The sequence below is a fragment of the Doryrhamphus excisus genome, linkage group LG12, assembly GCF_037039965.1.
Source record: "Doryrhamphus excisus strain RoL-2023G ecotype Guam linkage group LG12, RoL_Dexc_Guam_v1.1, whole genome shotgun sequence".
Lineage (NCBI taxonomy): Eukaryota > Metazoa > Chordata > Actinopteri > Syngnathiformes > Syngnathidae > Doryrhamphus > Doryrhamphus excisus.
The window spans coordinates 17,442,510-17,455,949 of NC_136368.1; the positions used below are offsets into that span (position 1 = coordinate 17,442,510).

Genomic DNA, 13,440 nt, shown 5'->3' on the forward strand with positions numbered 1-13,440 from the left:
ACACTAAGGCTGGGTGATACTGCAAAGGATGTTGATCTGATACAAAGTAAATACAGTGCCAGGGGTGGCTGATACAAATACCGAGAGTAATACTTTTTTATGTTGAGTGAGTTTGCTTTTAATTTGAGACTACTGTATAAATAGAGCAATGAAAGACAATGTAACAATATCAATACAATAATACAAGTGTTCCTTTTAATTACATACTGTACTTTTAGCTCTCATGACAGTATCGATACCATTCTGATACGGCCACCCCTATAGCTTACTGTTTGTTGACTCAGCAGTCATAAAGATTGGTCTGACAAAGGCAGCGTCTGCAGCAAAGTGCGGTCAAGAGTCTGGACCTTGTGAGGCCAGGGTGGATGCCGTCATGGTCCTCAAAGGAAAGTCCCCGAGTAAGTCATATCAATAAAACACAGCTTTGTAGTTGGTCCCAAACAGGATTGTAACACTTGAATGTGAACCCATTCATTCATTTTCTACCGCTTATCCTCACGAGGGTTGCGTGGGGTGCTGGAACCTATCCTGAGAGGTGGGATACACCCTGGACTGGTGGCCAGCCAATCACAGGGCACATATAGACAAACAACCATTCACACTCACATTCATACCTATGGACAATTTGGAGTCGCCAATTAACCTAGCATGTTTTTGGAATGTGGGAGGAAACCGGAGTACCCGGAGAAAACCCACGTATGCACGGGGAGAACATGCAAACTCCACACAGAGATGGCCGAGGGTGGAATTGAACCCTGGTCTCCTAGCTGTGAGGTCTGCGTGCTAACCACTCGACTGCCGTGCAGCCCACATTGAATACATTTGTGTTGTATTTTCTAAAATACTACTAGTTCATGTCAAAGATGAGTGATGCTACATACTCTATGTTACATTGTTCACGGTAAATATATTCCTTATTTGGAAAGAAGTCAAGTATGCCAGAACCTATCCCAGCAGTCTTTGGGCGAGGGGCGGGGTACACCCTTGCTGACAACCTTGCTGATTTGGAAAATGCAGGCATAAGCATGAAGTCCTAAATGCTTTCAACTCATAACAAAACTGCTGCATTCAAATGACTTTGATATTTTTTAATTGTGAAAATCAGTCAAGTGAACCCAGATGCATTATCAGTAATGTTCACTATGATTTTTTTTTTATTGTGTTGTCATGTTATTTCTCATTTGGAAACCCTTTCTGCACTGGAAGGTAGGCTGTTGGTGGGGAAAAAAAAGCTTGTCCTCAATTAGAAATTAGCATAAACAGCCATTTGGTTGCATAGGGAGAAAGGTGAGACAACAGTGCCATCAGGTGGCCAACTGACGCAAAGACACACACAACACAGACCTAACTTTTTACTTTAGATGCTCACAGATGTTATATATATATTCATCTTTCATGATGCGGACAATATATTTGTATATACAATATATTTTGGAATGCGACATGTGTGGCTTTACAAAAAATTTAAATAAAGTGACATAAGGTGAGATACAAAGATAAACACAAAAATACACAAAGATGCTAAAACCTTAACTGGACTAGAATTAGAACTAGAAGTGGTAAATGGCTTTAAAATGGTAATGGTAATGGTTTTATTTCATTTGAACATGCATCAGATTACAATTGAATGCATCACATAATCAGTTCACAGTTCCACATGTCCAAAAGGAGTAGGAAGAAGCAAAGCTTATTAAATCCTACCGCTCCATCTGGTACTTTTACAGTCAGTAACTGTTACATTTGTTCACTTCCTGCTTTCCTAATATACTTTAATTATTTTTTTTGTAATTTTTGTCACATACCGAAGTACGAGGTGATATGACCTCTATTTGTGATTTTTAAAATAAGGAGTTAGTATGTTCTCTGTAGGCGGCATTATGAATTATCCTTACTGACCTTTTTTGCAGTACATGAACATTAATGGCAAAAAAAAAATAACGATTTGGAAAAAATGGAAAGCCATATCCTGGGACTGTCACATGACAACCACTCCAAAATATTTCCAAAATGTCACATTTTAGGACACATACAGTATATAGGACATATTTTAATCTTTGTTAGGTGTTGATGACACGTGGGTCAATGCGGTTCCTTGTGGGTTCAAGGCGACACGTTGGTGTAGTGGTTCGTACATCACCCTCACAATCAGGAGATCCGGGTGTGACTCTCCTTTGGAACATCTCTGTGTGCAGAGTTGTTCTTCAGGTGCTCTGGCTGGTGTCTCTAATTTGGACAATGACTATTGAAAATAAATGGATGTCCCCACATGTTGAATCCTCAAAGGTCCAGAATATGAGTATTTCCAAATGACTTCTGCCAAATGCTTCAAGCGGATGTTGGAAGCAGGGTTCTTTGTGGTGGACCACGAGTCACTGAATGAGGACATCTCCCTCCCTCCTGCTCCAGTGGTCCCCTCCCATGGCTTTGAAGTGGTGGCAGATTGTGCACAAACAACATAAACCTCCCTGTGACAAACTCTGTGATTTATCACCCCAGGCCAGGAAATGGCCACTAAGGCGCTTCTATTCATTTTATAGGGTTGTTTTGTAGCTTTCGTACCTCCGGCTGGTCACTCTTTTGTGGAAGCAACTTTGAGAAGGCTGGAAAGCAGGATTCCCAGAACAAATGCTGAGCCAGACACAGAATCTTCTTACGAGCTAAGAACCAGTTTGACACAGAAAAAAACAACAAGAACTTTAAATCCAATTCACTTTTACGGGTTCATTTTACGAGGTCACCAGAATTTTAATTATCAATCATTGACTTGTTCCCTTTAAAACAGGGTGTACAAAGTGTGGCCCCGGGATCATTTTTGGCCTGAACCTGGTATATTCTTGAATTGCATCATACTCTGCAGTGTGATTAGCCACTACAGGAATGTGTTTAGCTGATATATTGTCAACCTACAAGCTACACTTGTGTAGTTTGCAAAGACTCATCATGGGAATGAATGTCATAGCGATTTCCATCCATTTTCTATACCGCTTGTCCTCATTAGTGTCGCGGGTAAGATGAAATTGCAGTGTCATAGCAATTTCACGGCACTGGTAGATTTATTCTAACCATTCTTTATGCGGGGTGGAAAGAATTAGGTGCACAAATTTGAATTTATATTGACTTATTTATTTTTCTAATTTACACAGGGTTAAAATTATGCATACAGGTTTAAAAATATACATCCACCACTAATATTTAAATATATTATTCAAATTATTCAAATTTACTTCTGGCTGGATATTTTGAACACTCTTCATGGTAGAATTAGTAGAATATATTTAAATTCATAGCTTTCCTGACACGGACCTGGCTCTATATTCATTCATGAAACATATGTTTATGGCATGGGTTTTTTTTATTTATTTTTTTTGCTTTATTCAATTAAAATTTTCTCTTTATTCTTCATTTTTTCAGTTTTTTTGGCTGAACTATATAAACTATATAACTATATTTCCTTAAGAAAATATAGTTATTACAACGTCTAGTGCCTAGAGGGCAGCATTCTCCATTTTATTCCATACTCATTGAAACGGACAAAATGCATTATGTTTACCTGATTGATTATTATTAATCAGTATTAATTTATATTCTTCATTTATGAATACGTCATACAATGTTTCTGTTCGTTTTTAAAATGTATGTTTTATTATATCACACTGGAGTCATCTACATGTTTATAAACAAGTTGAGTATAATTTGGGACAGTGCACAATTCAGACAGGGAAATAGCAATACTATTCTTCCACCAGCAGAGGGCGACATCCCCTCAGTCAGCAGTCAGCATAGTTGTGCTGTGAAGTTTCCATCAACGTGAATGAAGCAATGAAGACAAAATAAAACAGGCCCTTTTCTACAAAAAAGGGGCACAAAGCTAAGCTTGGATGTCTCTTTAGATAGCATATATTGACCTACATTGGATTGCCTTTAGCATCTTTAGCATCAAAATGTATCATATGAAAGTAACCAGCTTCATCCAAAGTTTGGGCACCCCAATACCTTTCATGGAAGATGCAAACAGTGAATCACCTGCAGGAAATTACATCATCATATATGTAGTTTCCCAGCAGCATGGTGTGTCATCTTTTCAGTTTTTCATGTTTTTCTAACATTGATTGAATGTTTCACACAAAGCTGTTGTGCTTGTCAGAATAAGACAAAACTGTGACATTTGTTTCTTATGCACAAGCATGACTTGGTCACTTGATCAGTAAAGAAAAAGACAACTATGCATACATACATATACAAACTTTTTACTGTGATGAGAGAAACAACTATAATAACAATGTTGCAGCTCTTCTGGTTGACTCAGAATGGACTGAATATTACTTGTGGTCCAGTTTAATAATTTACATAATCTTTAATAATTTACAAAATTGCATTTTGGCCTTTATGTCCTAATCCTAATTTTTCATTCACATTATGTTTCATACAGTGCTGGCCTGACAGCATTTTTTTTTTTACTCTTGCTCTACCTCCTACGTCCTAGAGGGGTGGATGAAGACCAGAGCAACTCTTGGAATGTTTCCTCAGGTGCCTTTTGTTCTTCAGTTGCCTCTCCTCTCCATCTGTTTACTGGTCAGCCTCCTCAATGTCGAGATCAAAATCAGCGTTCTCCTCCACTTCCGAGACATCCTCCTCTATCTCTGGTTCAACTTCAGTGGCCTCTTCATCTTCTTCTAAACACTTACAGCCTCACCTATAAAGCTTGCGTACACACAAAACGGGGCCGAAAAATAGCGTACGGTATTTTCCATGCAAAGTATGTCAAACACCTACAACAACACACTGTGAGAATGTGCACATTGTTATACCACCTTTGTAGTTGGCATACACAATTTGCAATACACAGACGTGGCCAAAGGGCGACATACATTTAAGTGGTGCCAGGAAATCATATGTAAAAAATAATAAATATGCAATGGAAGCCAATAGAGCTTCATCCATCATTGCATTTGTGGAAAGTTTTATTTTACATTGATGGATATCATTTGTCATTTATTATAAATAACTCTACGCACGAGTGTTTAGACTAAAAGATATATGAAAAACACAAGGCAGCACTTAAATACTTAATCTTTTTAATTTTTATTTTATTTTATTTTATTTTATTTTATTTTATTTTATTTTATTTTATTTTATTTTATTTTATTTTATTTTATTTTATTTTATTTTATTTTATTTTATTTTATTTTATTTTATTTTATTTTAATCTGTTTGATTAATATTGAATATTGAAAAGGGGTGGGCAAACTATGGCCTGGGTGCCACAACCGGGCTGACGTTTGAATCCGGCCTGCAAGTTGTTTCCAAAGTACTTAAGTTAAACTTTTAAATGAGACCTTTTATGCTTTTTCCAATTTTCTGACCTATAAATGTAGTTAGAATGTAGTATTCTCGTGTTAAACAATGCCAAAATTGGACATAATGAGGTTTGCACATTTGAAATTGAGCCCTGAAAGAAGTTTGGGATGGCTCAAAATGCTCGGTTTCAAAAGGCGTGGTAAAACTGCCTCTCTGTGACATCACAGAGGGGTGGACTTCCTTATATATAAACTCTCTGCTGAGCCAAGCTCTGTTTCCCCTGCCTTCCCACAAGCACTACTCAACTCTGTGTGACCAACCACAGCAAAGTGTGCGTGTCTGGAGGCGGGGCCGTGGGTGGAATACATTAAAACAGACCGTTTTCGCGGGAAATGTTTTCTGTGCTGGTTATTGTGTGTAGCTGCTCTATAGGAGTCCACAACTCAATACAAAGGGTCGAAAAATTAGCAAAAAAATCCTGCTTATCACATGTCTAGCACTGAGCCACTTTGATGAAACGGCCCCTGGACCGCACTTTGGACACCATTGTATTCCTCCATCACAGCTTGTTATGGCAAAGAATGCATGCTGTAATGTGATTACTTATCTTATGTTTTCCTGGTCATTCATTACAGAAACGTTCTCCTTTTCCCAATCAGAATGCTCCAACAAACAAAATCCAAATTAAAATTCCTTCTCGTGGCTGAGAGGGCTAGTGGGTCTGACACGGCCATTCAACCTCTTCTGAGGACATACACACAGCGACAGAGACACATGGAGGGGTGGAGGCCATTCATGCGCAGAGGCTTGTTCTGAAGATGTGCATTCGAGCGTGACGCAACCACACAGAGAAACAATAGGTGGCAGCACCTCAAGTCCTGACACCAGTCACATCGGAAAAAGCTAAATAATCAACATCAAATAATACAATATATACTGTATATTAAAGTAAATAATACAGATAATACCTCACAGCTAGGAGACCCGAGTTCAATTCCACCCTCGGCCATCTCTGTGTGGAGTTTGCATGTTCTCCCCGTGCATGCGTGGGTTTTCTCCGGGTACTCCGTTTTCCTCCCACATCCCAAAAACATGCTAGGTTAATTGGCGACTCCAAATTGTCCATAGGTATGAATGTGAGTGTGAATGGTTGTTTGTCTATATGTGCCCTGTGATTGGCTGGCGACCAATCCAGGGCAGACCCCACCTCTCGCTTGAAGACAGCTGGGATAGGCTCCAGCACCTCTGCGACCCTTGTGAGGATAAGCGGTAGATAATGAATTAATGAATGAATGAAAACGTTCAAAACAATTTTAATCATGTTTCATCATGACAGGCTCTGCGTTGACCTCACTCCCCTGACCGTTTGAGTGAGTTACTTTAGCTAGAGTCTGTTCAGTTAATTTGAGTGAGTTAGTCAATCAGTGTTTCCTCTTTAAGTACGTTTTAGTTTACTTGATTTGAGAAAGTGATTTGGTTTGGTGATTTGAGTGAGTTAGTTCAGTTATTTTGACAAAGTGAATACATTTAGTTTGCTAATGTATTTCTTTAGTTTGACCGGGGGAGTTAATTTACTTAGTTTGAGTGAGTTAGTTGAGTGAATGTCAGTGAGATAGTTTAGTGTAGCTATTTTTACTGAGTGAGTTACTCGAGTTAGTTTAGTTAATGTCAGTGAGATAGTTTAGTGTAGCTATTTTGACTGAGTGAGTTACTTTAGTTAGTTTGAGTGAGTTAGTTTAGTTAATGTCAGTGAGATAGTCTAGTTTAGCTGTTTGGACTGAGTGAGTTACTTTACTTAGTTTGAGTGAGTTAGTTTAGTGAATGTCAGTGAGATAGTTTAGTGTAGCTATTTTGACCGAGTGAGTTACTTTAGTTAGTTTGAGTGAGTTAGTTTAGTTAATGTCAGTGAGATAGTTTAGTGTAACTATTTTGACTGAGTGAGTTACTTTAGTTAGTTTGAGTGAGTTAGTTTGGTTAATGTCAGTGAGGTAGTCTAGTTTAGCTATTTGGACTGAGTGAGTTACTTTATTTAGTTTGAGTGAGTTAGTTCAGTTAATGTCAGTGAGATAGTCTAGTTTAGCTATTTGGACTGAGTGAGTTACTTTACTTAGTTTGAGTGAGTTAGTTTAGTTAATGTCAGTGAGATAGTTTAGTGTAGCTATTTTGACTGAGTGAGTTACTTTAGTTAGTTTGAGTGAGTTAGTTTAGTTAATGTCAATAGGATAGTCTAGTTTAGCTATTTGGACTGAGTGAGTTACTTTAGTTAGTTTGAGTGAGTTAGTTTGGTTAATGTCAGTGACATAGTCTAGTTTAGCTATGTTGACTGAGTGAGTTACTTTACTCAGTCTGAGTGAGTTAGTTTAGTTAATGTCAGTGAGATAGTCTAGTTTAGCTATTTGGACTGAGTGAGTTACTTTAGTTAGTTTGAGTGAGTTAGTCCGCCCATCTGGTGCAGCAAATGGCCCAACTCACCAGGGAGGAAGAGGAGGAGGAGGGAGGAGGAGGAGGAGGAAGGAGAGAAGGGGGGTCGGATTGAAAACAGATCAGCAGCCCTGATGATCGCAGCACGGCCGCATGTCTGCACAAGAAGCTCTTTTTTAAGTCAACTTCAACCTTCAACCTTCAACCTGAAAGCTTTGATCAAACTTCCCTGACTGGCAGCGGAAAAGAGGCGCCAAAACAAGCAAGCAAAGATCGGCAGCTTTGTGTTGGAAGAAGATGGACGATAAAAACGAGTTGGACGCCACTTTTTCTACTCTGCATTAAGGATAGCCGCAAACTTGTCGTCCAAACTTTTCCCCAACTTTTGTACATGGAGGTCGGCGTCAAGCAGAGAGACGCTCGTTCGCTTGCTGTGGCGGCACCGACCCAATCCTGAAGGAATCCCGGCCAAAAGTTGACTCAGAAAGAGAGAGTGGGACGTCTTCAGCGTCGAGGTGAAAAGATCCTGCGGTGGAGGTAAGTACAACTTTGTAGTGATGCTGACAGCAGCACCTTGGACCACAAACTTTCTCTTTTCACCAATTGGTGCAGTCTCATTTTTATTTTTTGGTGCTTTTGTGTCAGCGGCAGATGAGCTTCTCATCTCATTTGCACTTTCAACTTATCTGACATTGGAATCCAAAAAATGTTCCAACTTGCAACTTGATCCATATAAGAAGAGATGTGATCAGAAACTGCAGTAATGCTACTTCCATGTCTGTTGAACTTGGCAAAAAAGTATAGTGAACAATTCTTTTCCAAAATGACCAAAAAATACTTTACATTGTAATTCATTAATATATCAGATATGAAATAAATGCCCAGAAAAAAACTACACCTCAGCTTAGTGGTTTTGGACTTTTAAACAGGCACTCATTGCATCTTTTAAGTGACTTATATTTTTAGTTTTTACATTCAATTATTATAATTATTTCATCATGACACTTTTCAGTGCTTTTGCACGCATGTTTTTGATTATATCCAATCTATCAATCATGTTTTATTTGTCTTATTGTTATTGTTTCGGGAACTAAACCTCCCTTCAAAATACTTCATAAAAAAAGAATCCTGCGGCATACATTCTGGAAAAAAATGTACATATTTTAACCACACCCTGCACAGTGGCGCCCTCGCCGGACTGTAACCAATACCCACCACCAGTGTACGGTTACCAGGAAGTCAGAAAAGTGGTACACATGATGATCATTACATTTTTTTATGCATTTGAACCATTATCGTTGTACTTTTAATTTGTTTAATTAGTACATTTTAATTTTGAAATATGCTGCAGGCCCATAAAAAATGAACTGTGCAAGAAATGGGCCCCAGGGGCCACAGTTTGGACACCCCGTGTATTAGCTCATATTTGAATACAGTATATACACTTTTTGCTTAGACGGAAAACTGTTGAACATAATGATAAAAATCACAGTCCCTAATCTCTTAATGCTTCAAAGCCAAGAAATAAACACGAGGCCTGAAAAGTGTGCGGTAGCGGCATGGACACGTACCGCCTCACATAGCTGTGGGATGTGTGTACTTATTGTTGAAAGATTGGAAGTTTACTGTTGGCTCTTTGGTCTGAGTGGTCAACAAACACTTGACGCCTTTGTGGGGTCTTTTTCGCCGCTACATTTGCTGCCGTTGGCTTTGACTAACACCGTTAATGATCTTTAAACTCTTTTACCCTGGTTCCTTTTGCAAGAAAGAGACAAAATAAATAAGTCGTATGCATGTACAGTTTATTTAAGTGATGGTCATGAAGAGGAAATGAAGATGTTGAGTGAGTTTCGGTGGTAGAGAAGTTATATTGTGTTAACTTTAAAATGTTTTATGAAATTATTCATGACATCCTTGTTGGGATTTTCCTTATTCCAGTGCTGTTTGAATTTTCTTTTCTTTCCCTTAAATTGGTTACATTTAACTTTTAGCTGACGTTTTTAGTGTAGTATGTGTACAGCAATAAATTGTGTTGTAGTTACTATAGCAACAGGAGTGCAGCAGTTTTAAATGGTTAACTCATCCACGGGTTTCTGTGTCTAACTTTTTTATACTGATTAATTCCAGTGACATTAATTAGTCCTTTTCTCATAAAGTTTGACATTCCCACCATGAAAGGTATCTTTGTTGTGTACTGTTTTGTAGACCGGGCACTGAAACAAAACACTGAGTCTTAAATTCAAGATGAGCATGTTCCAAGAAATATAGCATATTTTTTAAAAAAAGAAAAAAAAAAACAACAACATGATTTGATGTGCACATTTTTGAGTGAAGACAATGTGTGTTTTCCACTTCACGTGATGACAAGCCCAGTCAGGGCCAAGGTGATTTGCATGAGTGAGAAAAGAAAGCGTTTTAGTGCATTGGCCTATTGTGAAGAATGAAGAGTTCCAACAGTTAAAGCCTACCGGGAGTGAAAGGGGGCAAAGAATGGATGAGCCTATTCAACTCATTCAGCCTCAATCGGGGGCTCCGCTCTACAGCGTTCAGAGACCTATAGTAGTCATGTCACTTTCATCTCTGTGTGTGGATGTGATGAAACTTTGCTATTTTTTTAAATGTTATTTTCACACACTTGACACAGGCCCTGATTTCGATCTTGATCTACATCTTTTTTGCCCTTTTTTTTGCTTAAAAATGCACTAAACAGAGAAAGGAGTCATATGTGTGTGTGTGTTGTAGGGTTATAGCCCAAGAAGGAGGGGGCACAGCTTTTTTTTTTGAAAGCAAATACCGATGAAGTCTAGCGTACAGGGACAGAGAGGAGGGTTAGAGGAGCGGGTGAATACTATGTGACTCTAAAGTGGGGGAGGAGCACCCTCTTCCACGACAACCACCCACTCCTGCTGAGTGACCTCAAAAGTAGAGGGGAAGGAGAAAGCGTTCGAACCCAACCCATGCCTCCCCAATACTTATTTGACCAAGTCGAGGCGCTTTGCTGTACCAAGGAAGCCATTCAGAGGCTTCATGGCCGCCGTAAGAAAATACAGCTTGCGGGGGTGTTATTGAGGCCTCTGTGGTTTTGTTGAAAATTATTTGCTGTGGCGTTTCAGTGCACAGAAATGCTCAGAGCATCTTTTTTTTTTTTTGAGCCACTGAGTTGGAGTGAGAGTCAGCAAATAAGTTGGAAAAAGTTGTAGTTGAAGGGCGGAAGTCTTGGTTCGTTGCATTCGTTTCAATTATGCCGTGTTGACATCAATGTCAGTCACAGTCACATTTTCTTGGAAAATGTTTAATTAGAATTAAAGTATAATGGTACCCTAGAATCCTGGTTCAGTACGGACGTCGGTTTTAAGGTCATGGTTCACTTCATTTTTGGTACAGTAATATAAATTGCAAAACATAAAATTGCTTAACTCTGCTGGAGCCTATACCAGCTGACTTGGGTACACCCTGGACTGGTGGCCAGCCAATCACAGGGCACATATAGACAAACAACCATTCACACTCACATTCATACCTATGGACAATTTATGGTCATATATGTTTTTGAAATGTGGGAGAAAACCCACACATGCACAGGGACATGCCCGACAGTGGAATTGAACCCTGGTCTCCTCGCTGTGAGGTCTGCTCGCTAAGCACTCGACCACCGTGCTGCCCCCCAACATGACATAAGAAAAAAATTATCTTATGGAGAAACTCCACAACATGCAAACTCCACGCAGAGATTCAAACCTCCTGACTGTGTGACTCAAACTAAGTAAGTAACTCACTCAGTTAAAATAGCTAAACTAAACTATCTCACTGACATTAACTAAACTAACTCACTCAAACTAAGTAAAGTAAATCCCCCCGTCAAACTAAACAAATACATTAACAAACTAAATGTATTTACTTTGTCAAAATAATTGAACTAACTCAAATTAACTCAACAGACTCTAACTAAAGTAACTCCCTCAAACAGTCAGGGGAGTTAGGTCAAGGCAGAGCCTGTTGTGATGAAACATGATTAAAATTGTTTTGAACGTTTTCATTCATTCATTATCTACCGCTTATCCTCATGAGGGTCGCGGGCGTGCTGGAGCCTATCCCAGCTGTCTCATACTAAGTAAAGTAAATCTCCCAGTCAGACTAAACAAATACATTAGCAAACTAAATGTATTTACTTTGTCAAAATAATTGAACTAACTCACTCAAATTAACTCAACAGACTCTAAAGTAACTCCCTCAAACAGTCAGTTAAGTCAGTTAAGTCAAGCCAAAAATTGTTTTGAACGTTTTCATTCTTTCATTCATTCATTATCTAACGCTTATCCTCACGAGGGTCTCGGGCGTGCTGGAACCTATCCCAGCTGTCTTCAAGCAATAGGTGGGGTCCGCCCTGGACTGGTGGCCAGCCAATCACAGGGCACATATAGACAAACAACCATTCACACTCACATTCATACCTATGGACAATTTGGAGTCGCCAATTAACCTAGCATGTTTTTGGAATGTGGGAGGAAACCGGAGTACCCGGAGAAAATCCACAACATGCAAACTCCACACAGAGATTCAAACCTTCTGACTGTGTGGCCAACACGCTAACCCCTTGGCCACCATGCGGCCTAAACAAGGGTCGTTGGAACATCTCCTGGTTTCTCTGGCTTCCTCCCAAATCCCAATAATAATATTTGTATGCGAATGAATGATTGACTGGTGACCAGTCCCGAGTGTACCCCATCTCTCACCCAAAGTCGGCTGCGATTGGCTTCAACTCACCTGTGACCCTAATGAGGAAATGGTAGTCGTAGCTGGTTTCTTGTTTACATTCATCTGTGGAGCACTTCACTGAATCCTGTCCCTTTTGCTTTTTGGCATGCTGACAGACCTCGCTTGTTTTAACCGCTTGCTGTTTCACTCCCCTCAAGAAGCCCTGCTCATTCTGCTTCAAGTATGTGAAGTTAAGTAGACACCATCATATCCAGGATGGGGAGAATTAGGTGGAGGGAGGAGGGGTGAGGAAGCCTCTCCTTCTTCCCCCTTCTTTACACTAGAGCAGCAATGAGAGTGCCCTCCAATCCCAGAAAAGAAAACTAAGGTCACCCAGTATTGTACCGTTCCCGACAAAAGAAGTGAAAAACAATGACAGTTCTTAAAATACATTGTGTCTGAGTGGCAGCTCATGCACTTTATACACCATCTCAGTGTTTCCGCCCCCGAAGAAGGTCAAGTTAATTTTATTTTATTTCACAAAAGAACCAATTCTACTCTTTATATTGTTATTTATCATAACTGCATGTCACATTCATTGAATATTAGTTTTTTCTTTGTAAACGAATTTGGAGTCTTTCTACGGCTTTCCATGAAAACAATACTACGGAGGATTGCAAAATTTGTCACACACACACTGTGTTCATACTTGTGTTCAAATGTAACAAAGAGGGATGTGTTCCGAAAATTTGTATCATGGTAATGGTTTTATTTCATTTGAACATGCATCAGATTACAATTGAATGCATCACATAATCAGTTCACAGTTCCACATGTCCAAAAAAGAGTAGGAAGAAGCAAAGCTTATTAAATCCTACCCCTCCATCACCCAATAATCAGTAACTGTTACATTTGTTATCATAGTGCCGATGTAAAAAGATTTGTGTCTATCACCACTGACTGACAGTCTTTTTAAAATACAGTAGTACCTCGATAAACGTCCCAATTAATTAATTTGGCCTTGGT

The 13,440-nt window shown here is 39.2% G+C and overlaps 1 protein-coding gene across 1 annotated transcript in view; it reads left to right on the forward strand.

Moving 5' to 3' along the window:
- The first annotated feature begins 7,833 nt into the window (after positions 1-7,833).
- gli2a (GLI family zinc finger 2a) overlaps positions 7,834-13,440 on the forward strand; it is a 72,035-nt gene continuing 66,428 nt past the window's right edge. Inside the window, exon 1 of the mRNA XM_058082358.2 lies at positions 7,834-8,256. The gene's annotated coding sequence lies outside the window, so the exon portion shown is untranslated. The remainder of the gene's footprint in view (positions 8,257-13,440) is intronic.